The sequence below is a fragment of the Euleptes europaea genome, chromosome 17 (assembly GCF_029931775.1).
Source record: "Euleptes europaea isolate rEulEur1 chromosome 17, rEulEur1.hap1, whole genome shotgun sequence".
NCBI classification, from domain to species: Eukaryota; Metazoa; Chordata; class Lepidosauria; order Squamata; family Sphaerodactylidae; genus Euleptes; species Euleptes europaea.
In genome coordinates, this window is record NC_079328.1 from 48246813 (window position 1) to 48273209 (window position 26397).

At 51.2% G+C, this 26397-nt stretch overlaps 1 protein-coding gene across 5 annotated transcripts in view; it reads right to left on the reverse strand.

Annotated features, from left to right (window-relative positions):
* GSE1 (Gse1 coiled-coil protein) overlaps positions 1-26397 on the reverse strand; it is a 252033-nt gene that overhangs the window by 55347 nt on the left and 170289 nt on the right. The gene's annotated exons all lie outside the window — the stretch shown is intronic.

Consider the following 26397-nt stretch of genomic DNA (forward strand, 5'->3'; position numbering starts at 1 on the left):
CACCTGTAAAACTGCTGTGCATGTGCGTGTGTGTTTGTGTGTGTGGCTACTGCCCGATAAGCCATGATATGAAGCTGGTGGGTCATATTTGGCTTGGCAAGCCATGCCTTTGGCAAGCCCCTTCCGGCAGCCAAAAATAGCCAAGGGCTAGCTGGGGTGAGTTCTCCACTGCTTGTGACAATTCTGACCTAGGGTCCATCCAGGTGCACTCCCGTGTCATCAGGATGGATACATCCCACCCCCGCTTAGACTTGTGATATGACAGGCTCCTAACACCAGCTGGGTATCCCTCTGACTACATTGTGTGGCCCAGTTTTCAGCAAGAGCAAGCAGAGGTTGGTTAAGCCTATATACCCAGAGCCTGAATCTCCTCTTCTCATCTATTTGTGAACTCAGCATTTATATGTGCTGTGCGCGCACACATACACGCCCCGCCTCCAGTAGGTGATCACACGCTAGCAAACAAGCGAAAACCTTGCTAAATCTTAGCTGCCGGAGAGGGCTCGGAGCAGATTGAAGGGGCAGCCCAGGTACAGCAAAGTCACCTTAATTCCCTTGCAAAATTAGCGGAGGTCTTGCCAAGCATGAGCTTCGCTTCCTTGGAAGGCACTTTGCTTTGATCTTGTAAACTCAGCCGCTTTGGGAAAATTTACCCTACTGCAGCACCTTCCAAGACGGGCGCCTCTGTAATGCGATTCTAAAAGGAGACAGATGCATTACCCAAGCACACCCTATGTCTGCAATCCCCCGAGTATGCATGACTTCATCCTGAGGTGGTTCTTTGTCAATCTATACCCGACAGGTGGCAGTGGCCGTGGGATCAGCGTGGGACTGATCACTGTGGCTTCGCCTGCTCCCTGCGGGCACCCGGAAAGATCCACCATGGCTGCCCCTCCGTGTTCCCCCTCTCCAAACAGTCAATTAGTTCACAGCTCCAACCCACCCACCGCCGCCCCGCCTTTTGTTTTGGCCCAACAGACGCCGACTCTTCATCAACCTGCCCGCAACCGCCATGCAAACAGATGCTCTTCCAGGAAAACCACACCCCACCCTCGACCTTTCTACTTGAACACACAGAGAGAGCACAAAACAAACAGGCAAGGTGCCTTTCCGGACGAGGCTGGGCTCTTTGTTCTGACAGGGCATCGTGGTTTGTCCGGAGAATACACCATTTATGTGTGTTCACCCAAAACATTTTGAGAGCTCGCTGGGAGGGCCCCCGGATTACTTGCTGGATCTCAGGCCAGGCCTTTCCTCGCCCTCTCCTCCTCCCCCTCCAGATCGCTTTGCTGCCATTTCACCTTGAATCAACGCCCCCAACGGTTCACCCTTCTTATCCAACATAAACTAAACTGCAGGAGCAACCTGGGTCAAAGACAAGAGAAGGACTGACGAAGCCAACTAATGCTTCTGGCAAGCTTTAAGCCCAAGGTACAAGGATGAGTATGGATGGCTGACCTCTCAAGCCCTGGAAAAGAGCACTCCTGAGCATATGCAGAGTGTCTTCCTCTCTGGGGTTCAAGAGAAAGAAACTGACCACCACCATCACCTTTTCCCAAAAAGCTCTCCCGCTCTGCATGGGATCCCTCCAACCTCCTCCTTTCGAGGCAAAGGCAGTGCATGTCTTCACAAGTGAAAAGAAGCCACCCAGAGGCCTAAAGTGGACGGGATCGAGCGAGCTCCCCTGCAAACTCACCTTTCGCCAAAAAGCGGCATCCCGGAGCCAAGCCTCACCAGAGGCAGAATTGTTCTGCCTTCAGTTTACACCTCGTACTTGCTGCATGGGGAGAGGTGGCCTGCACAAAGGGGCAGGACTTCCTGTTTGGGCATCCTGCCAAAAACCACCTGCAGAGGCTGCAAGTCCCATCCTTTGCCAGATGACTTCACTCCTCCCACTCACGCTTCCTGTGCCAGCAACTCCTTTCAGGCCCTCCGACTGGCGGTCTCTGTAGAGCTGCCACCTTTTTATCTCCCTTAGCAGGCTGCCGGTGCCTTTAATGGCACAATGACAGGCAGGGATCCAACTGGTGAGGCTTTCCCTAGATGTTGAGAGGAGTTGCACAGGAGCCTCGGCTGAAAAAGAAGCCCACAACAAACAGGGCTTGTGATTTTGCCCTGTGATGTCACTCTGAAAGAGAGAGCCAGTCCTCTTTAAGGCTGCAGTTCTGACTGTGCTACGCTGCAGCATTTGCTTCCTGAACCCTCAATACTACTCAGCGTTCATCCCCTGAAGCCTGGAAATGATTTCCTCTTGCCAGTTTCAAGAGCTAGCCTGTCCCAAAAGTGTCTGAACCTTTCCAACTTCTGGATCTTGCTAGAACAGGTATTTATTTATTGCTTTACTGAATTTATTTTCAAGGCTGGCAAACTCGGAAAGTTGTTTACAATATAATAAAACATTAAAAACCATTGCAACTAACCATCAGCCCCTAAAAACATCAGTCTTTCAAATGTCTCGCTAAAATGGATGTGTTTTGGCCAGGCACTGAAAGGCAAGCAGTGAGGAAACTGCTGACCTCCCTGCAAAGGAAGCGCCGAAGGACAGGAACGCCACTGAGAGGGGCCGGGGCTCAATGGCAGAGCATCTGCTTGGCATGCAGAAGGTCCCAGGTTCAATCCCTGGCATCTCTAGTTAAAGGGACTAGGCAGGTAGGTGATGTGAAAGACCTCACTCAGCCTGAGACCCTGGAGAGCCGCTGCCGGTCTGAGTAGACAAGACTGACTTCGATGGACCAAGGGTCTGATTCAGTATCAGGCAGCTTCATGTGTTCATGTGAAGCCACTTGGCTTTTGGTGCGGGGACACTGCGAACAGAGCACCCTTTGACCGAGGAGGCCCGGACAGTTTACAAGGAGAGAGTCAGTTTTGCAGGCACATGTGTAAGTCTCACTGAACACAAAAAGGCTGCACAACTCAGAGCCAAAATCCTGGAAACACACCTTTTGGTTACACAGAATTCTTTTTCAAATGGGTAAGAACTTAAAACAAAACTAGATGAGGACAGCAGAACTCCAAGCTGATGTGAAGCCTGTGAAGTTGTGCATTCTCTATAACAAAGGTGGTGGACAACATAAATTGAGTAATCGGCTTCACTGGAAGGGATCATGTGACACATACCCATCCCATTCCTAGAAACAGGTAACCCACCCCCAAAGCACCAAATGTAGGCAAGGACCCTCCCCACGAGTTAGGAAAGATAAAAATGCAGTAGTAGGTAGAATTCTATCAGGCCCTTACATCAAGATTGTTTTGCAACTTGGAAAGACCCGACAGTTAGATCAGTCAGCAGTGTGGATAAAAACATCACAGTCAGTTTTCTGGGGTCTCATGTGCTGCTGGCGGGCCCAGGCCTTCTGGCATGAGGCCGGGATGCCCTCTCGCACAGGGGGAGAGGCAAAAAGGGACACTGGAAATGGCACTGGTGTCAAGAAACCTAATTTGCAAGGTTTCCCAGGGCAGTGAGAAGTTCCCATCGAGGGAAGCCCCCTTGTGCCAATCCAACGGCAAGTAAGGCCGCTTGCTCAGGCAGAATGGAAAACAGGAGGGGGAAATCTATGGAGAGAATCTCCCGGTGAGGTTCAGGAAGCCTGCCAAAAGATTAACCTCCCTTCCTGTGCCCTTAGGTGTGTGTGTGTGTGGGGGGTGCTTCAAGGGAAGAAACCAGGTGTTCATACACATGCCAATTTTTTCAAAAACGTACCAGAGGAAGGTTAAGGGCACCAGGAAGCTCTCCTGCATGAACCCCAGAAAAGAGGTTTCCTGGATTTTTAGATTTCTTTGGCCGTGACCTTCTCCTGAGCTCTTCCCTTGAACTGCAAACATGGAAACAGGACTGCCAAGGGCTGGCTAGACTGCATGAAGGCTAAAGCCTAAACTGCAGAGGGCGACATTTGCTGGAGACAGTTCTCCCTGGCAGTTCTCCGCTTACAGCAAGCTCCCCTGGCACCACCTTGCCTGGCACAGGTGTGCCTCTCCAAGCCGTCCCCGCCAGCCGGGCCCCCAAGAGGCCCCAGGAGAGTTTGTCAGCACTTGCCTGGCACTGCCGCTAAAGCCGGCGCCACTCACACCCTCTCTTTGCCCTCGGCGGGGAACTGAGAGCTGGGAACCTGCCATCTTTTCCCCATCTGTTGCTGACAACGCTGGCGGGTTTCTGGCAGGGGGAGCCGCCCCGGGCAGCAAAAGCAGAACCAGTCCGTCTGCCTCGTCTGGTGGCGGCTGCAGCTCATATGAGCAAGGGTGTGTGTGTGTGTGGGGTGGGGGGAATGAATAAACCAAATAGGCCAGCAACAGCCGAAGAGGGAAAGAGAAATGTGCATGTAACATGAATTCCCTCGGCTAGGAAGCAGTGAGCAGGCCAAGCGCACAGGGAGGACAGTAAAACTCACATCGGGCATTCAAGGCAATATGACTAGAGCAAGGCAAGAGACAGACCTGAACTGTCTCGTGGAAAATTCACAGTGGGTAGCCGTGTTAGTCTGTCTGCAGTAGTAGAAAAGAGCAAGAGTCCAGTAGCACCTTAAAGACTAACAAAAATATTTTCTGGTAGGGTATGAGCTTTCGTGAGCCACAGCTCACTTCTTCAGATACAGCTAGAATGCATTCATGGCTCATTACCAATGCTGATTTCTCCACACCCATCTCTCCCCTGGACATCACATTCTTCTGCATACCACACCTACTCCCATCACGCCTGCTATTCACATTTACATACTGTTAACATTTACATACTAATGCTTGTCTGAATTCACTCTCCTCTACTTAAAGACAGATGGATTCACATTCTAGCTGTATCTGAAGAAGTGAGCTGTGGCTCACGAAAGCTCATACCCTACCAGAAGATATTTTTGTTAGTCTTTAAGGTGCTACTGGACTCTTGTCTTGCGGAAAGTATCTTAAAATCATAGAGTTGGAAGGGACCAGCAGGGTCATCTAGCCCAACCCCCTGCACAATGCAGGAAATTCACAACTACCTCCCTCCCACACCCCAGTAACCCCTACTCCATGCCCAGAAGATGACCAAGATGCCCTCCTTCTCAACATCTGCCTAAGGTCATAGAATCAGCATTGTTGACAGATGGCCATCTAACCTCTGCTTAAAAACCTCCAGGGAAGGAGAGCTCACCACCTCCCGAGGAAGCCTATTCCACTAAGGAACATCTCTAACCGTCTAGACAGAAACTCTTTTGATTTAATTTCAACCCGTTGTTTCTGGTCCGACCTTCCGGGGCAACAGAAAACAACACGGCATTCTCCTCTATATGACAGCCCTTCAAGTACTTGAAGATGGTTATCATATCCCCTCTTCTGCAGACTAAACATACCCAGCTCCTTCAACCTTTCCTCATAGGACTTGGTCTCCAGACCCTTCACCATCTCTGTTGCCCTCCTCTGGAGGTAGTAGGAAACTTAGGCAGACACAACAACAGGATTGAGGGTGGGGGAGACCTGAGCCCCAATAATATTTCCTACTATGGACTTTCAGCAGATGGTGGTGGTAGAAAGTGCTTTCGAGTTCCAGCAGAGTGACAGCCGCCCAGTAGGGTTTTCAAGGCAAGTGAGACATTCAAAGGTAATTTGCCATCCCCTGCCCCTGGACTTCCCTCGTTGGTCTCCCATCGAAGTACTAACCAGGGCCGACCCTGCTTAGCTTCCGAGGTCTGACAAGATCAGGCTAGCTTGGGCCATCGGGGCAGAGGCTAAATTCACAAACTTTACATTAATCACTTGAAGGCCACACTGCCGAGGGACAGCTTACTTCTGGGAAACAGATCAGATACCAGGTTAGAGGGCTTCCCTATTGCTTCACCCCACTCAAAACACACTGGAAACATTCAAGGTCCAGCTACAGGGTCACCCAAAGGCAAGAAATCAAAACATGCACACAGGAATCAGGCCTCAGGGTTTTGTGGCTGGGAAGGAATTTTGGCCTGGGGAGGTTTCCCTGGAAGAGAATTAGATCAAAGATCTATTTAATCCATCACCCTGTTTCCAACAAGGGATGTCCAAATGCTTCTAGGAAGCCCACAAGTGAGAGACAAAGGAAACAGCCATCCCATGCTGATGCCCCTCAGAGGTATACTGTCTTCAACATGGAGTTTCTATTCTGCTATTGGTGGACCATGAATTTGTCCAATTCCCCCTTAAAGCCCTTTGAAGTCAATGGCAACCGCTGCACCTTGTGGCCGCAAATTCCACCAGCTAGAAAACTTGTGTTCCTTGCAGAATGCAGCCTGGCTCACTGTCTAAAATCTCGTGGAACAACCCCTCCTCTGTTTGGAGCACACACTCTATGTGGATCATGCATATTAACGTTTACAGCTGAAGTGAGTATGCGGTGGTAGTGTATGGAGCTTAGTGGGCCCAAATGCGATCTGCTGAATCAGACTTCTGCTTTTGAAGACTGCAGGTTTTGAGCCAGGGATTAACTGGGACTGAAAGTATTCGGAAACGAACCTCAGGAAGTGCAGATCAGTGGGAGAGATGCCATTTACTCCATCAGCCACTAGGAGGCAGCAACTGGCCAGCTGTTACTCTGTTAGCCATGGGGGGGGGGAACAGCCTTCTAGTGTAAAGGAACAGGTGAGGCTCAGCATCTGGGTAGCGAAGGTTACTATGCCCCTGTCCAAGGTGAATTTCCTTGCACCCAGGGCCCCTTCCTAAGCAAAGGAGAGAGTCTAACTCAGCTCAATGAATAGCAATTCACTGAGCTGAGTTGAACTCTCTCCCTTGCTTTTGATCCTGTACCTGGAAGGAGAAACTAGTGTTCTTATTCTAGGCATAGATTTATGAAGCATAGATTTAATAACTGCTCCAGGGATGAAAAAAGGAGAGAATAAATAAGGACAAAGAAGCTAGAATGGAGTGGGAAGTGGTTGCATTTGAGCCAGAATTCATGCCCTAAAAAACAAGACAGGACAGTTTAAGGACGCCCCGAGAACCTTTCCCATCTCTCTCAGAAGCCATATCCACCCCCCAGAAGCTAGTGGCAAGTGCTCCTAGGCCCAAAGAGCAAGGTCTTAAGGAAGGACTGGGCCCTGCTTCTTCTCAGTCACTCCCCCCAACTTGAGCAAGGGGAGCAGGTCTATGCACATAGGCCTACTGACGTCCCACTGTTTGACAACTTTACAAAATAAAAAGGGCCAGGTTCTCAGGAGCCACATCGTCTGAAGGGTACGGCAATCACAAGGCAGCCGCAGCAGTCACACAGAGAGATGTACAGACTGGCGAGCTAATAAGCATGCGGTGGGCAGAGAAACAGAAATCAGGAGATGGAGGGCCCGCCTCGCCTTCCTGGCCATGCAGGCTTGCTCAGCAGGAATGGCCTCAGTAGGAACGGCCTCCTCCGCTGGCACCCAGAAGAGGTTGCTGGGAGACGCAGAGCGCTTGGGTTCAGCACCTCCATTTAAACCCCTGGCTGGCTCAGCCGCACACACGCACCTTGAAAGGCCTGTAATGACAGTCAAGCACTCTTCAGGAGCCCGCTGCCATTGAACTCCGCTCGCGCCGGCCGCTGCCTGCTTGAAAAGCTGCTATTTTGAGCTTACGGGAGCTAAAGCAGCGGAACTAATAATTTATTACCAAATGCGACCGAGAGAGCTGCTCTCCCCAGCTCCCAGCAAATGGAGCAGGAAAAGCAGAAAGCAAAACCTACAGCGCATCACCCGCCGCTGGTCTCTGACTGGCTGAGGACTGAAAGGAGAAGGCAGAGAGGGGAAGAAGGCGGTCGGGGGAAGATTGTTTAGGGGGGGGGGAACGACTGCACTGTGCAAAGAAATAAAAGCAGTGTTCCAAGCCAGGCAAGGGAGACCGAAAAGGGAAAGAGGTGAGCATGGGTAACTCTGGAGCCCTCCAAGGAAATTGTGCTCCTCCAAATGCAGGGACAAGTGATGAACACATGAAGCTGCCTTATACTGAATCAGACCCTTGGTCCATCAAAGTCAATACTGTCTACTCAGACCAGCAGCAGCTCTCCAGGGTCTCTGGCGGAAGTCTTTCACATCACCTATTTGCCCAGTCCATTTAACTGGAGATTCCAGGGATTGAACCTGGGACCTTCTGCATGCCAAGCAGAAGCTCTACCACTGAGCCATGGAGACACAGAGTGCCAGCCGCCTCCCGGCACGACACACAAACATATTCCTGACACATGAGCAAGGAAACAGTTGCTGAAATAAGGAAGTGCTGCAGCTGAAGGCTATCAAATGCTCAGAGAAGCCACATTTCCTGCTCTAGAAACGTGCCTACCTTAGTGATGAGAGAAATGCACTCTGCTTATGCTTAGAGAAAAACCCACTGTCTCGAAACTTCTCCCTATGCAATGCCTAGCCCTGCCACTCGGAAGGCTGGCAGCAGCCATCTGTCAAACCCGGTCCTCCTGTTTTGAGCCCTCACTGGCCTCTTAACCTGGAGCTGCTCCAGCCTTCCCGCCCTTTCACCGCCTCTTCTCTCGGAGCCACAGAAACCTCCCAGCTGCAGCCCTTCACCATCTGCTAACAGCAGCGCTGCAGAGATTCGCGGCTTCGACTGGCTGACATTACAAGAACCCCAAACAAGCCAACAGAGAGCCGCACAAAGCTTGCTTGAGGTGAGCATTTATGAAGATGGAGAGGGGTGGGAAACAGAGGTGAATGGCGCAGGACTGCACACGGCTGCAGAAGGAGAACATGCCTGAAGAAGTAAGCGCACAACTGCATGAAAGCTGATGCACTCTGTGTGTGTGCTTGCAAGTGTGAGTGTGTGCAGTTGTGTGAGCACAACTGCACCTTTCCCACAGTACACCTTGACTGCTTTCCTCTGTTTCAGGAAACTTCCTTAAGAAAACCCATCGCTTCTATCACCAGTTCTTGAGTATTACTGTTAAAGAACAAGCTATCCCAGACCATAACAGTATTCTTTTATATGGATCAGTTAGGGCTTGGGAATTTGCAGCGCTTTCTCCGGCCTTTTATAACTTGGTACAGATGCAATGTTACATCACAGCAATGGTTAAGAGATTATCCCATGGGCATCCTCAGGGTAAATTCTCTTTTTTCTTTCCTTGTGTTGTGACCTGGACTCCAGACCCTTCAGCATTCAACTCCTCAGATTATGATCTCAAATTCAATACCTGAACCACATTATTGATGCAACAAATAGGACCATCTGCATAGGAAATCTCACAACCCCAAATCCACAAAACCTGGTGTCTGAACTCTGCAAAGACACCTCTAAAGAGGATGAAGAGAAGAAGAGTTGTTTTTTATATGCTGACTTTCTCTCCCTTTTTTAAGGAGAATCAAAGCAGTTTACAATCTCCTTCCCTTCCTCTCACCACAACAGACACTTTGTGAGGTAGATGGGGCTGAGAAAGTTTGGAGAGAACTGTGACTAGCCCAAGGTCACCCAGCCAGCAGGCTTCATGTGTAGGAGTGGGGAAACCAGCCCGGTTCACCAGATTAGAATCCGCTGCTCATGTGGAGGAGTGGGGAATCAAACCCGGCTCTCCAGATTAGAGTCCACCGCTCTTAACCACTGCATCACACTGGCTTATCACACACTGGGGAGGGGGGTAGGAATGATTCACCCCACAATGGAACAGTTAGATTTTAGTCCAGTAGTACCTTAAACACCAACAAGAGTTTTGGGGTATAAGCTTTTGAGAGTAAACGCTCCTTGACTCTCAAAAGCTTATACCCTGAACCTCCTGTTGGCCTCTAAGGTACTACTGGACTCACATCTAACTGCAGACCTACACGGCTACTCCCTGAAACTACCTTCAATGGAGTCTGTGCCCTGAAGGGTCCCCAGCAGGCAAGGCAGAAGCCACCATAGGAAACCACGTAACGCCTCAAGCTGCAGCATCACCACTAGTAATTGCCTGCAATGTTTCCCCTTCGAGCTCTGGGCTCTGTGAGATCAACATCTGCCTTCCACAGGTGCTCTCCAAGGTCCTGCAGAGCCTTTGCCTCCCGGAACCAACTCCCTGCGGTTAAGCAACTCCAGCTACAGGGTAGTGCCCACCATGGAACATGTCCAGAGGAGGGCAACAAAGATGGTGAGGGGTCTGGAGACCAAGTCCTATGAGGAAAGGCTGAAGGAGCTGGGTATGTTTAGCCTGAAGAGGAGAAGACTGAGAGGGGATATGATAACCATCTTCAAGTACTTGAAGGGCTGTTATATGGAGGATGGGGCCGAGTTGTTTTCTGTTGCTCCAGAAGGTTGGACCAGAACCAACGGGGTGACATTAAATCTAAAGAGTTTCCGTCTAGACATTAGGAAGAATTTTCTAACTGTTAGAACGGTTCCTCGGGAGGTGGTAAACTCTCCTTCCCTGGAGGATTTTAAGCCAAGGCTAGATGGCCATCTGTCAGCAATGGTGATTCTATGACCTTAAGCAGATCATGAGAGGGAGGGCATCTTGGCCATCTTCTGGGCATGGAGTAGGGGTCACTGGGGGTGTTGGGGGGGAGGTAGTTGTGAATTTCCTGCATTGTGCAGGGGGCTGGACTAGATGACCCTGGTGGTCCCTTCCAACTCTATGATTCTACGACTGCACCAAACACCCAGAGAAATTTCAGGGTAAGCTTCTTCATTCCAGGTGAGTTGAAGTACATCCATGATGATGGATCGTAGGATGTTGATTACAAAAAAGGGGGGTATATAATTCAAATTCAATACCTGAACCATATTATTGATGCAACAAATAGGATAGGAACTGAGTGAACTTCATCTACGCTTTCAGGATTGAAGTGGGGATTTGGCATTCACTGATCCATTCTAATGGCCACGAGCCTGGAACCCGGAGAAGCAGATCCCCTCAGATTAATTATCACAGATTACAATGGTCTGTTCGATAGTAAACGCCACACACCGGTACACAGCCGAGCAACTGCCTGCAGCCTCACAACACGTAGTAAAATAAAATTAAGATGGAGGGATTTGGCAGCTGCCAGTTTGGCCTCTGGGCTTGCTCCAAGCAGTTCTGCACCCAGACAAGCAACATGAAAGCCGTGGTTGCCCCGCAACGCTCACTCTTGCCTGGGGGAGGCCAGAGGTGGTGGTGGTGGAAGCTCCTACACAAAGGAGGCCTCTTCGTACTTGTTACCAGGTTGAAAACCGAAAATCACATCCAGCCTTGTGGCAAGTGCAAACGGCCTGCCCTTTCCTGCAGAGGGACCATAGCCCTCCTCAATGAAACATCCCAGACTAAGGCAAAACACACATGAACACATGAAGCTGCCTTATACTGAATCAGACTCTTGGTCCATCAAAGTCTGTATTGGCTCTCAGGCAGAGGTCTTTCACATCACCTACTCACCTAGTCCCTTTAACTTGATATGCTGGGGACTGAACCTGGGACCTTCTGCGTGCCAAGCAGAGGCTCTACCACTGAGCCATGGCCCCTCCCAATTACACATGAAGTTGCCTTCTACTGAATCAGACCCTGGGTCCATCAAAGTCAGTATTGTCTACTCAGACCGGCAGTGGCTCTCCAGGGTCTCAGGCAGAGGTCTTTCACATCACCTACTCGCCTAGTCCCTTTAACTGGAGATGCCAGGGATTGAACCTGGGACCTTCTGCATGCCAAGCAGAGGCTCGACCATTGAGCCACAACCCCTCCCCAAAAGTGACCCTTCTCTTACCTAGTTTGAGGCCGCCTGCACAAACTGCCCAGGAGGGCCCCAACCTGAGCTGTTCCGCCTTGGCAATGTTCCAGCTGTGCCCCAGGGTCAAGAGCCATTCAGCCATGCAGTGGCAAGTGAGCCCGCTAGCCCAGCTGCAAAATCCTAATGCATTTTGCAGCACACCATCAGCCTGGAAACAGAAACCGATCTGATCCTTCAATTGCAACAGCATCTACTCTGGCAGCCAGGCACGGTGGTCTTGCCAAATGGTTTTGCAGTATCTTCTGACAAAGGATATTACTTTTTCAACTCAAAGGCTGGTGACGGCTTGCCACGAAATGGGCCCGTGTGGGGTTAACGCCGGGGACGGGAGGCTTCATCTCCTCCCCATATTGTTTTTATTTTTTCCTCAAAACATCCTTGCTAAGCCGGTCGTGCTGTTTGCCATCCCTCGCTAAAAATACCTGAAGATCACCTGCAGCATGCTTCGTTAACTAATTAATTAGGCGACTGACTGGAGCCCTAGATCTCATCTCTCGCTGGTCATGTTCTCCCAGGGAAACTTGGCTGGAGCAGCCAACCCAGGTTTCGAAGGAAGTAAACACGATGCCCAGGTACACTGGCCAGAGGCCGTAGCCCAAGGAATCCGAGCATGGCTAGGCATGGGCCTCTACACAGTCGGGAAACGTGGCTTGCTCCCTCCAAACCTGCCATTTACATTTAAATCAACTTCCCACCTTTGCAGGTGCTGCGGCTCCAAACCGAGGAGAATGAGTTCAGACAATTGAGAGCCACAATTTTAAAATTTACCACGCAATGCTTGCAACTGGATGGGGAGTGCCGTAGCTGCCAACTATGTAAGCAAGGAGAGCCAGCGTGGTGTAGTGGTTAAGAGCGGTGGTTTGGAGCGGTGGATTCTGATCTGGAGAACCGGGTTAGATTCCCCACTCCTCCACGTGAGTGGCGGAGGGTAATCTGGTGAATTGGGTTGGTTTCCCCACTCCTACACATGAAGCCAGCTGGGTGACCTTGGGCTAGTCACAGCTCTCTTAGAGCTCTCTCAGCCCTACCTACCTTACAGGGTGTCTATTATGGGGAGGGAAAGGGAAAGTGATTGTAAGCCAGTTTAGTCTCTCTTAAGTGGTGAAGAAAGTCGGCATAAAAAAACCAACTCTTCTTCTTTTTACCTTCAAGTCCAGGGCTGTGTGTGTGTTAAGTGCCGTCAAGTCGTTTCTGACTCATGGCGACCCTATGAGTCAAAGTCCTCCAAAATGTCCTATCTTTGACAGCCTTGCTCAGGTCTTGCAAACTGAGGGCCGTGGCTTCCTTAACTGAGTCAATCCATCTCTTGGTGGGTCTTCCTCTTTTCCTGCTGCCCTCAACTTTTCCTAGCATGACTATCTTTTCCAGTGACTCTGGTCTTCTCATAATGTGACCAACAGTTCAGGCTTGATTTGATCTAGAACCCACTGATTTGTATTTTTGGCATTCCACGGTATCCGTAACACACTCCTCCAACACCACATTTCTAAGGGGATACTGGGGCTGCCTAAATTATTTCAGCAGCTCCCAGAAGACTACATTTCCCAGTGTTCTGGTGTGGGGGAGGCAGAGACGCCGTCACAACTGAACAAGCTTCAGCTTTGTCTCAGTTTGTAGTGTTGGCTGTACCCTCAAGAGCTAAAGGGTTGGGGGGAGGGGGGTGTTCCTGTTCCCCTGAACAGCTTCAACAGAAACACCCTTTAATGAACGAGGCTTCTGCCGGAGTTAAGATGCAGCGACACGACCTCTCCCCACTGGTAGAGCCTCTGCTTTGCATGCAGAAGGCCCCAGGTTCAATCCCCGGCAACTCCAGTTAAGGGGACTAGGCAAGTAGGGGATGTGAAAGACCTCCGCCTGAGACCCTGGAGAGCCACTGCCAGTCTGAGCAGACAATACTGACTTTGACGGACCAAGGGTCTGACTCAGTGGAAGGCTGCTTCATGTGCCACATCCTGAGAAGAATGAATGACCCAGTCTTAAAGACAGCAGCATTGATCAGGAATAATCCTTGCCATGGAGGGGGCTTAACTGGAAATGGGGCTCATCAACCAAATCAAGCAGCTCCCTCCCCCATCTCTTGATCTCAAGTCAGTTCTTTTCTGCAACGGCAACACCTGACTTTGCATTCACATTCGGGACCTGTCGAGACCAAGGCTAGACCAGGGCAGGCAGCAGCCTCTCCATCCTCTGTCTGAGCTGCCTTCATTTCCTTTTTTGTTCTTCTGCAGGGCAAGGCGGCGTCTATCTAACAAGGCCAAGGGCAGGGAGGAAACCACTCTTGGAATAATCTCTCTCTTTAGACGGCTTTTCAATTAGACAGTACTATCAGAGCAGCTTTAATTGGCTCTCGGCAAGAAACCTTCTTGGCGGAGATTAACCCAGTATCTCAGCCTGCCGTGAGCTACGCCAGGGTGAACATTCTTCACCAACCCTCTTCACACATCCATGAAGATTTCCCCCTCCCTTTCCCGGATGCTGGCTGGAGACGTACTTAAAGGAGAGTGCGGTTTGGCGCCCGGGATAACTGACTGAAGATTCTCATCTTCTGACACAGACACAAGGTGGGGCTTAAGGGGGTCTGTCATTGTTCTCCAGCATCAATCCTCCCAATAGCAGAAAGAGAAAAAAAAGACACTCCCCCAGTAACCTGCATCAGATCACACGGCTAACAGAGGAGGGGCTGTGGCTCAGTGGTAGAGTATGTGCTTGGCATGTAGGAGGGCCCAGGTTCAATCCCTGGCATCTCCAGTTGAAAGGGGCAGGTGGCAGGTGATGGGAAAGACCTCTGCCTGAGACCCTGGAGAGCCACTGCCAGTCAGAATAGACAATATTGAGCTTGATGGACCAATGATGGTCCGACTCAGTATAAGGCAGCTTCCTGTTTGTTCATGGTGTGGCTGCCTTCTCAGAGCTAGCCTGGAAGCATTCCATTGCCTTTCCAGGCACTCTTCCGTAGGGCCAGCTGTTCCAAAGCCACTAATGAAGCAGGGGTGTTTATTGCCTCAACTGCGACGTTGCTGCAAAACTATATGATTGGCCGTTTATGCTTGGTAATTAGCAGGGCGTTCCAGGCTGAAGTGCCCCGCATATTTTTAAAAATTTCTTCATGCTGAACCTTCATTCCAAACGTCACCAAGAAGCCGGCGCATACCTGCTTCACATATCTTAAGAGCCCCTTTAACACAACCTTTTGTATTTGCTCCGCCCCTGCATCGAAGCACTCACTGAAGGAAGCATGCAGAAACACAGCCGCGGCTTAGCTATGCAAACGAAGGAACGAAGGAGCAGGCGAGTGCGTGTGTGTGCGGAATTTGTTTGACTTTCTCCTCTTTCATCTGGACCGTGAATAGTCGTTTTAAAGGTTGGATTTAAAAAATGAGCATTGAGCGAGGAGCAGAATTGACCCTGCATAAATGGCCATAGTCTACAAGTGAATCAGGGACAAGCTGCTGAGAATCCTGAGGCATGAGCTAGGGAGCACATTCGATTCACACAGAGTACCAGCTGGGCCTGGTATCTTTGCCGGGCCTTGCGCAAGCCCAGGAGATGTCCTAGAACACATCTGTGCACTGCAGAAGACCACCAATAACGGGCAGGCAAACTCTCCCCTGACCTAATGGGGCAGAGACTGAAAACTGCTAGCCTAATGACTCTTGTGGACGCATGAGTGCTTAGATAACCCATCTCGCTTTACCTGTTCCTCCATAAAGCCCAACGCAGAGGGAAACGCTAGAGAGAAAAGAGAGATTCGCTTCTTGCCAACAGCTCCCAAGATCCCAGTTAAAAGTCTTCCTAGAAGCAGCAGGGGCACAAGGAAAAGCCTTTGTAATTCATCCGTGGCTCAGCTTTCTCTACCTGCTCCGGGCGGTAACATGAGTTTTCCACTCCTGCTGTACCTCTGGCCACCCTATTAGCCCACTCAGTTTCCATGGGCTCTTTCATCGATCACCTGGCCATGGATCACTGATCTGGCAAATGACAACAAGCTGGCTAATCGGAGCCCATTCTGAAAGTGCTGGCACCAGGGAGAAGAGACAGGCACTCTGCCCAAGCTGGCAAGAATGCCACTCTTGGGCACACGGTCGCAGTGGTGAAACAAGGTGACCTATCTCAGGTAATCACATACACCTGGGTGGGGATTCACAATGGTCACAGTTAGACCCTGGATTTAGCATCATCTGTGTGATGCGTCTTTTCACTTAATAAACGGGAGTTGAGAAAGTACTAGGATTCCTCAGGGTTGAAAGGCACCATGGGAGCATCCAGCAAATTTGCATGCCTTTTAAGAACATGGGTCGTGCGATCTCATCATATCGCAGAGGCTAAGCAGGGTCACCCCTGGTTAGTGCTTGAATGGGAGGCCACTATTCAATGGGGAGGGGCTGCGGCTCAGTGTTAGAGCATCTGCTTGGCATGCAGAAGGTCCCAGGTTCAATCCCCGGCATCTCCAGTTAAAGGGACTAGGTGAGTAGGTGATGTGAAAGACCTCTTCCTTAGACCAGAGGTGGTTTGACATTGCCTGCTTCTGCGTCATGACCCTGGACTTTCTCTCTGGTCTCCCATCCAAATACTAACCAGGGCCAACCTGGCTTAGCTTTAGAGATCTGACAAGATCAGGCTAGACTGGGCCATCCAGGTCAGGGCATGTAAATGTTATTCAGGTTTTAAAAGGCAAAAAAAAAAAAAACCTTATCTTTTTTGGGGGGAAACTGGTTCCTTCTCTTTGCCTTAGATAGTATTTGGGTTTGAGGAGAGTCTGTCAATGAAGAAGGCACCCCCTCCCAGTCTGAAAACATGAGGAGAGGGAAGCTGATGCTAAGCTGCCCCCTTCTGTGGAGTGCAAACCTAGAAACAGAAGAAAGATCACTGCCTCTACGCTTGTTAGGAGGTTTGGAAGCATGCCAAACACACTTCCAAACCCATTCCAAAGCTCTTTGTAGTGCTCTCGGCTCACGCAGGACTTGACCCCGACAGGCAGCCTCCCCCCTCAAGCAACACCGGCCTTGAAGGACTCGGCATCCCCGCCCAGAACTTTCTCATTTGCAGATCTCGTGGTGGGAGAAGAGAGGACGGCGGCAGGAAGGGAATACAGCAAGAGAGCAGATGGGCTCTTCAACAAAAGATCTCGGGCTTGTGCAAACATCTGCAGTAATAAATTTAAAAAGGGGGGGGGAGAGAGAGAATAAGAGAAAAGGAGCCAACAAAACGCATGCGACTAAAAAGGCGACAAGAAATCCTGAGGCACGGAGTGGAGGAGCTGTTGCTGAACGGAACGCTCTGTTCTTCTGATAAAAGCTTTCTCAAAGGAGGTGACGAGTGCCCGGGGAGCCGACCCGCAGAACGAGCCAAGTGACCCCTCTCGACCACTCGCGTTGGCTTCCTGGGCTCTGCCAGCATGCCGCCTTTCCACCGCCAGCGTGCGGCCCGTAAAGCCATGTCGCCTTGCACGCACAGTTCCGACCCATTGCCAGTTCTTTCCCAGGCACATCTTGGACAAAGAAGCAGGGAAAAGAGGAACGCAATCGTCTGAGCAAAGCAAGATCTAAGGGGGGATAGAGGGATGCCGGAAGATGTTGGAATCGCTCCTCTAGGAAACATGAAGCAGGGCTGCTGGGCACAGGAGGGTCCACCTCGCTATCTCAGGAGCTGGGAGTGCGATCTGTAAATAATCCTGCCTGCCAAGGTCCTGGATAATGTATCTCTGAGGTCGCTGGCTGTGGAAGGGAGGGCCCTGATTGAATAGGCTTCAGCTTGCTTGGGAGTTGGGGCCACTGCAATCTTTCCCTCTTGTTTGAACAGCTGGCATTGCCGTTTGAGCAAACACCCGGGACAGGGCTCCCTTAAAACAAATTGGTACGGGGTGGGGTGGGGAGGAAGGACCCCCACCAACCAGGGATCCATATTTTCAAAACGAACGCACAACCACCTCCCAACTGAACACCTCCTGAGCCCCATCAGGAGACTGTTTGTGTGCAGACTGGCAATGTTTCCCCCAGCCTTTCCAGAAATGATGTCACATTTCACGTTTTGAGGGGCTGGGTGAGGCAGAGCACATTTTTTCCAAACCCCCCCCCCCATGCCCATTTGCTTCTGCAGGAGAAGGAAACAGAAGGGCCCGAAAAACCCACCAAGGCGCCTCCCTCCTGACCCAGCCTCTCCCCCACTCCGTGGCTCTTATGCTAAAGAAGTCAAATTTCCCATTCTGATGCATTAAGCGGGCTTTACTAATGAATGGCTAATGCATCTGTTAAAAGTGTACAGAGGATGCCGGGATGAGAGGATCCCGCAATGTACAGCGCTGTTGGGCAGGAATCCAGGTTTAGTCATTCCCCCCCCATCACACACACAGAGGGGCCCCCTTTGCAGATAAGAAAGAGGAGGGGCCTGCCTGTGCCATCCGAGGCGCATTGTTCTAATCGAAAGGGGGGGGGGACTTACCCAGCAGATGGCAGGTATAACAAAGCAGCTTGCTGTGGCCAAACCAATTATTTATCTAATTATGATTTACCACTTAACCACATGATCTTTCCGCAGAGTTGTGGGCAATTAAAACCAGGGTGATTATGTGGATTATGCAAATCAGGATGGAGCCGAGCGAATAAAATTGGAGATTAGACATTCACCCAGGCAGGAGTTGGCACAGGGAACGAAAAGGCGGGCAGGCGGGGGGGGGGGAGGTTAGGAGAGATGAAGAAGCAAAAGGGGGGAGACAAGGGAAGTAGGGCACGGGGAAAGGGCCGGCTGCTCGACCTGGCAGTGTACAAATGAGGGGTGGATCCTTCCCATGGTGGCCTTTAGGTGAAAAGTCCAGGTAGACAACTGAACAGAACAGAACCGAGTGCAGTCTAGATTGCATAAGGGACAGACACCAGAGCCGACCCCACATCAGGCAGGGCTTAACATGACCCAGGACTCAGTCCCAGACCCTGAACAAGAGCATCTCTGAGCATGTATGCAGCCGATTCCAGCTGGCCCTGAATAACCCCGTTTGTCCGGGAGGGAGGCAGCAGAACTTGCAGGTGTAAAGAAGGTGGCTCGAATCTTTGGAGACCCTAACCACACCTGTCACAGAATCTCCAGGCAGGCTGTAGAAGACACTGCAACTCAAAGTCCCCTCTTGATGCCAACCCTTACACCCTCCCATCCTGCACCACCCGTGGGTAGGCAACCTGGCCCAGGCTGGCTGAGTATGCGCATGCATGTGTATATATACAGTGTGCACATGAGAGAGCAGGAACAGACCCAGGGACAGGTGGAAGAGCACAAGGCCAAATTCTGTAAGGCAGCTGGCGGCCGCTTCCTGGACAGCCACCTCTGGCTAATTGTGCCATTGCTGGAGATCAGGGCGAAGGCGGCCAGATCACACCACGCGGGCCTGAAGCATCCTATTTGGGGCAGGAGGGGCGGGCTGTATCCGCTGGACGGCATCCTGCAGGCTAAGCGTCAAGGGAACTGCCCCTTCCTTAATTTCAGGGGTTAATTTGCATAGGTAGCCAGGCAGCAAACGCCTCTTGGTTAATTGCAAGCGACCCCGCTGCAGCAGAGCCAGGGCCGCGGATTGCGGGCGCAGAAAAGCCTGGGCTTTTGGCCCAAGAGGCAGCTGGCCCCTCTATGGCTCCAGCAGCAGCTGATCTGGAAGCCAAGGGGAAGCGTCAGCCGAGGCTCTTGCCTAGAGAGGGCACGACTCCACTTGAATAGCTAATGGACTGGGGAGGGACAGAGACAGACATGGCAGGCAGGCAGCTCCTGCACAGAGCTGAGCCGGAGCAGTTTGGGCTCAGGTACAGGATCTTTTCGCAGGACCAACACTCGCACTGGGAAGACCAAGAGGTGATATGATAACCATCTTCAAGTACTTGAAGGGCTGTCATATAGAGGATGGTGCTGAGTGGTTTTCTGTTGCTCCAGAAGGTCGGACCAGAACCAACGGGTTGAAATTAAATCAAAAGAGTTTCCGTCTAGACATTAGGAAGAAGTTACTAACAGTTAGAGCAGTTCCTCAGTGGAACAGGCTTCCTTGGGAGGTGGTGAGCGCTCCTTCCCTGGAGGTTTTTAAGCAGAGGCTGACTGGCCATCTGTCAGCAATGGTGATTCTATTACCTTAGGCAGATGATGAGAGGAAGGGCATCTTGGACATCTTCTGGGCATGGAGTGGGGGTCTCTGGGGGTGTGGGAGGGAGGTAGTTGTGAATTTCCTGCATTGTGCAGGAGGTTGGGCTAGATGACACTAGTGGTCCCTTCCAACTCTATGATTCTATGTATCGCACCCGGGGCTAAACTGGAAGGAGGGCTCACCAGATCTGAGCCCTGCAGCGTATTGCAGGACAGCTTCGTCCTGAGCACACCAGAGACGACCCAAACATGTGGTGCCATGGGCCAGAAAGTGGATTCCCTTCCTTGGGAAGAGAAGTTGCCCTCTAGGCTCTCAAAGTTGACTAAACCGATGGCAAGAATCACATGCCCACCTTTCCTCCAAGAAGTTCTGGGAAGCAGAGAAAGGATTGCCCTCCTTCGTCCTTGACTACGAAGTGGGTTCAGAGCACCACTCCAGTCTTGATGGATTTTTCTCAATGCGTATAAAGATAAAAATCTGAAGACAACCGGGGGGAGGGGGGAATTGCCATGTGCCATGCCCTGACCTGGACAGCCCAATCTAGCCAGCTCTCGTCAGATCTTGGAAGCTAAGCAGGGTCGGCCCTGGTTAGTATTTGGATGGGAGACCACCAAGGAAGCCTAGAGCTGCTACGCAGAGGCAGGCAATGGCAAACCACCTCTGAATTTCTCTTGTGAAGAAGAAGAGTTGTTGTTTTTTATATGCCAACTTTCTCTACCACTTGAGGAAGAATCAAACCAGCTTACAATCACCTTCCCTTCCCCTCCCCACAACAGACACCCTGTGAGGTAGGTGGGGCTGAGAGAGTGTGACTAGCCCAAGGACACCCAGCTGGCTTCATGTGCGTAGGAGTGGGGAAACAAATCCAGTCCACCACATTAGCCTCCGGCGCTCATGTGGAGGAGTGGGGAATCAAACCCGGTTCTCCAGATCAGAGTCCACCACTCCAAACCACTGCTCTTAAACACTACACCATGCTGGCTCTCCTACACCACGCTGGCTCTCTAAGTCAGCTGTGAGTTGACAGCAACAACAAAAAACCCCGTGACTTAAGATTCTGTTGAGAGCAATGAAAGGAGAAGGACAAGGTTGGCGACAGCTGCTGGTGGGCGTGTGGCAGAGGCAGGATACCTTTCGTGAAGTCAACTGGCCTACCCCTAAAGGGGCAACTTGTCTGCCCAGCCCCATTCTGCTGCAGCGGAGCTTCCAGGGCCGCTGTTTCAAGGTGTTAAAGTCAGCCCCGCAGCCCGGAGTGGATGCCTCCGCCTCCCCCCTCCAATCCCCACCTGGCGCCCTGAGCCTTTTGTTGCTGACAGCATAACAAAGCGCTTACGCGGCAAGGGGTGGGGTGTATTAATATCAAGCGCCTGGCAGATTATTTTGCCTGCCTGAGTTGATATGAGATTTATGCGTCACGCGGACCTGGGAAATACAGAAGTATTAATGATAATACTCTCTGTCCTAGCAAAGGTCAGCTGCAATCTCTATCAATCCCGCCACACGCAGGAGGAGAACGGCGCTCCGAGGCGCAGGGAAGAAACTGCCTGTTAATCGCCTCATTTGGGGAAGCGGACGGGGCAGCCAGGCAGGCGGGTGAGATACAGATTCTGCCTTAATTGGAAAGATGGGGGGGTCTCATTTCCCCACCACCACCATGGGCAACATAAAGTTAGCTCCCATTTAAACGTGCATTTCAATGGAATGGGAGCCTGCAAGACAGATGATTGCCAGATCCACAGTCTGGGATCGTTCTTCACACACTGATCAGCAGGTATGCAGCAGCAGGTTAATTGTGGCACACACACACACACACACACACACACACTCCTGTAAGGGGGAACATAAGAACATCAGAAAAGCCCTGCAGGATCAGTCCAAGGCCCATCAAGCCCAGCAGTCCGTTCACACAGTGGCCGACCAGGTGCCTCCAGGAAGCCCACAAACAAGACAAATGCAGCAGCATTATCCTGCCTGTGTTCCACAGCACCTGATATAACAGGCATACTCATCTGATCCTGAAGATAATAGGTATGCATCATGACTAGTAGCCATAGATAGCCCTATCCTCCATAAGAACCTAAGAAAAGCCCTACTGGATCAAACCAAGGCCCATCAAGTCCAGCAGCCCATTTACACAGTGGCCGACCAGGTGCCTCCAGGAAGCCCACAAACAAGACGACTGCAGCAGCACCATCCTGCCTGTGTTCCACAGCCCCTGACATAACAGGCATGCCTCTCTGATACTGGAGAGAATAGATATGCATCATGACTAGTATTCATTTTGACTAGTAGCCATGGATAGCCCTCTCCTCCATAAGAACACAAGAAACACCCTGCTGGATCAGACCAAGGACCATCGAGTTCAGCAGTCTGTTCACACAGTGGCCCGCCAGGTTCCTCTGGGAAGCCCACAAACAAGACGACTGCAGCACTGACCTGCCTGTGATTTGCAGCACCTAATATAATAGCCATGTTCCTCTGATACTATAGTGAATAGGTATGGATCATGACTACTATTTATTTTGACTAGTACTCCTGGGTAGACCTCTCCTCTCCTCAATGAACACGTCCACTCCCCTCTTAAAGCCTTCCAAGTTGGCAGCTTCAAATGATCTGACCTGATGGTCCAGGGTAGCCCAATCTTGTCAGATCTCGGAAGCTAAGCAGGGTCAGCCCTGCTTAGTATTTGGATGGGAGACCACCAAGGAAGTCCAGGGTCACTACACAGAGGCAGGCAATGGCAAACACCTCTGTTCTTCTCTTCCCTTGAAAACCCTACAGGGTCACCATAAGTCAGCTGCGCCTTGACCGAAGCTTCCAATACATACAGTGTTTTCTCTGTCCATACATAGTTCCTTATCCTCCCACAACTCTTCCCATGGATGGGGATTAAGCAGCAGGGCTCCCACCATGGCTTTCTAAGCAGGCCTGAGCCCCAGAACCTCTCTTTCAGCAAATCAACCAATTAACACAAACAGAGAATTCATGCTTTGTTCCTGCTGGTGAGCTAAGAAGCTGCTGCTGGGATCATTTCTGGACACCTTATAAAGCAGGTGATTTACTAGTAGCAGGAAGAAGAATTTCCTTGGAGAGGCTGAACAAAGAAGGCAGCTACCCTCAGGTCAATGCCCCAAATCTTGTCCCCTGGTGCTTACAAGCCTGAGGGCAGGAGGGAGCTATGTGTCCTAGGATCTGCGCGAGCAAACGTCCAGGTTGTGGCCCAAGGCCCTTTCTGTGCCTGCCACAGAGCTGGGCATGGACACAGAAAAGCAATGTGTGTACACACACAGCCGATCAATCCCAGCATCATGTATTTTATGAACACGCAGATGGTGTGGTATAGGCCAGCGGGAAGGTTTTACCTAGGGATAAGAAATTAATGTTGGCAAATAGCAAATTTATTGAACGTATTTTCATTTCCCTAATACCAGCAACATCTGCTAACGATTGCTGGCCTGCATCATGGGGAGGTGGGCTTTGTGCATCTTACATGGGCACGTGTGCAAACATGTGTTGACTCCCATACATACACAGACACATTCACGGAACAAGATACTACCATGATCTCAATGACAAGCACTCAGCACCTCCGGCCCAAAAGCTGGATTGAACACATAAAGCTGCCTTCTACTGAATCACAACCTTGCTCCATCAAAGTCAGTATTGTCTACTCAGACCATCAGCGGCTCTCCAGGGTCTCAGGCAGGGGTTTTTCGCATCACCTACTTGCCCGGTCCCTTTAACTGGAGATGCCGGGGATTGAATCTGGGACCTTCTGCATGCCAAGTAGAGGCTCTACCACTGAGCCACAGGGCCTTCCCATTGCACAGCGCCTCCTTGGGGCGACCCAGCAGGTGACTTCTGCTGACCCCCTGGCTGTATCTGGGAACCAGAATGAATCTAACTAGGCCTGCTCACGTCTGAAGACAGCGCGGTCAATCAACTGTATGAAATTTAGCTGCTTAACCAGTTAACAGATAAGCTCTACCTTTAGTTTGAACGGAACTGTAGCAATTGTTTTGAAGAAGAAAAGTTATTATTTGATTTTAGCTCATGCCATGGCCCAATCGTGCAGTGCCATTTCAGTAGAGGTTTTCCCTCTTATGTACATGTGTGCATGCACATGTGTGTGGATACATGTGAGTATGTGTGTGTGTGTGAGAGAGAGAGAAAAGAGAATACCTCTTCTAGGGTGGAGCCTGCCCCCTGCAGTTTTTGCAAGGTCTTACATGACAAAATAATCAATCTGATTAATTGTTAGCAGATAAAAAGTCTTTGCACAGATTACCTGTTTACCCTGGGGTGTACGGACCCTGCTGAGATAAACCTCCGCTCCCCTGAGCAAATACTCTCTAGGTACCTTCCTGCTGGGGTTCTGCTCTTTCTTTGGGCAGTGAGAGCTGATCTGTGGGGGTGGTCAGCATTTCTCCACTTGACCCTTTCAATCTGCAATTCACGGACACACAAAGCCATCCTGCAGGTAACCCCAGGAGGCTGGCATCAGTGATACAGTGGGGATGGGGAGATCGGTCCTATGGACATTTTGGAGCATGTTCCCTACCTGCCAGCTCTTCCCCCACCCCTGCTCTTCCACTTCCAAGCCTCGTCTGCAGAAGTGAAGTCTATTGACTTCAGCAGTTCACAAGTGCTAAGGAGAGGAGTCAATCAGTGCCGTCTCCCGGCCCCACCGCCTGTGCACCAGCCTTTGGCTGACAAGACGCAGAGGCAGTTTAGCCCTTGGCAAAACCTTTTTTCACAAATCATTAAGTCAAGCCCATTGGGGGGGGGGCTGTCAATGTTACAGGCAGGCAGAGGACAAGAGGGCGCCTGTCTCGCTTGCACACAGCAAAACCCAGCTCACCACAGTGGGACATAAAGCCCCTTGGGTCGGACTGTGCAGGCAGCCTGAGCAAGACCGGCCCCCCCCCCGGCACTTGCGTCCTTCGTTCCACGACTCTGCTACCACCCCGTAGGGAGGGAAGGCACTGTGGCCAGAGGTGCCCTGTACCAAGTCAGAGCACAGTTTCAGCAGTAGAGGAGCTCGATTCAAGTCTAGTAGTACTTCAGAGACCAACAAGATTTTCTGGGGTATGTATGAGCTTTTGAGAGTGAAAGCCCCCTTAATCAGACACAAGTTGGAATGGAGACCCCCGAGTCCTTATATCCCTATCTTATAGGAGGGGTGCTACAAAGAAAGGAGTCTAGTCAAGCTGATTAGACCCTGCGTTGTACCTCCTCCTTCCTTGGCGATACCCCTCCTACCTTCAGACTGGGATATAAGGACTTGGAGTTCTCCATTCCTATTTGTATCTGATGACGGGAGCTTGGATTCTTGACAGCTCATATCTGGAAAACCTCGGTAGTGTGCAAGGTGCTACTGGACTTAAAATCATAGAATCACAGAGCTCTCCAGGGTCTCAGGCTTTGGCATCCCCTATTATATGAGGTGCTGTGAAACATAGGCAGGATAATGCTGTTGCAGTTGTCTTGTTGGTGGGCTTCCTATAGGAACCTGGTGGGATACTGTGTGAACAGACTGCTGGACTTGATGGGCCTTGGTCTGATCCTGCATGGCTTTTCTCCCTGCCCCAGGATGTGGTGATGGCTGCCAACTTGAAAGGCTTGAAGAGGGGAGTGGACATGTTCATGGAGGAGAGGGATATTGATGGCTGCCAGTAAAAATGGATACTAGTCAAGAGGCATCCCTATTCTCTATAGTACCAGAGGAGCACGCCTATTATATTAGGTGCTGTGGAACACAGGAAGGATAAATGCTGCTGCACCCGTCTTGCTTGTGGGCTTCCTAGAGCACCTGGTTGGCTGCTGTGTGATCAGACTGCTGGACTTGATGGGCCTTGGTCTGATCTAGCAGGGCTTTTCTGATGTTCTTATGGAATTGAACCTGGGACTTTCTGGGTGCAAACCAGATGCCTGACCACTGAGCCACAGCCCCTTCTCACTATGGTACCAGATTACCCCAACCACCCAACATAAATTCACTGCAGGCGCCTCTGAAATCCACAGCTAAGGATCTGGCTCCATCTTCCTTCCCAACAAAAGCCTCCGTGTGTTCCAACTGCAGAGGGAAGAGGATGCCTCAGTCTGAAGCGTCCATCTGGCCACCCGGACTAACAGCCGGGGAACAGCATCCGCCAAGCTGCCTCGGCGCACGAGCCACAGCTCATGCATTTATCTCCGTTGGAAGTAACGGCGGCAGGGAGGTGGGGGGAGACAGTCCAGGCAGGAGAGCGGATCTGGAGAGCCAGCTTTTCTCACCCAAGTGAAGACAATCCGAAAGAGCTTTGGATGACCCACGTGATGCCACTGAGCGAGTGTCTCAGCGAGGCGGGGGAATGGCCCCGAAGCTCGCGGCCAGCTCCCACCGCAGCTGTGCCTCTTGGCCACGGAGCAGGCAAGAGACGGCAGCTGGTGGAAGGCCTCGCGACCGGGGAGCGCGCCGAAGCACAAGCTGACGGGAAAGCTGTTCCGACAGGGCAGGGGAGGCAGGACTGCGGGGAGGCTAATTAAGCCCACGGCCAGCCTGGAGGGACGGCGAGGGGGGGGGGAAACAGGCCAGGAGGAACTGCAGACCACAGGCCACCATGGTCTAAAGGGAGAGGCCCGGTCTGACCGGCAGGT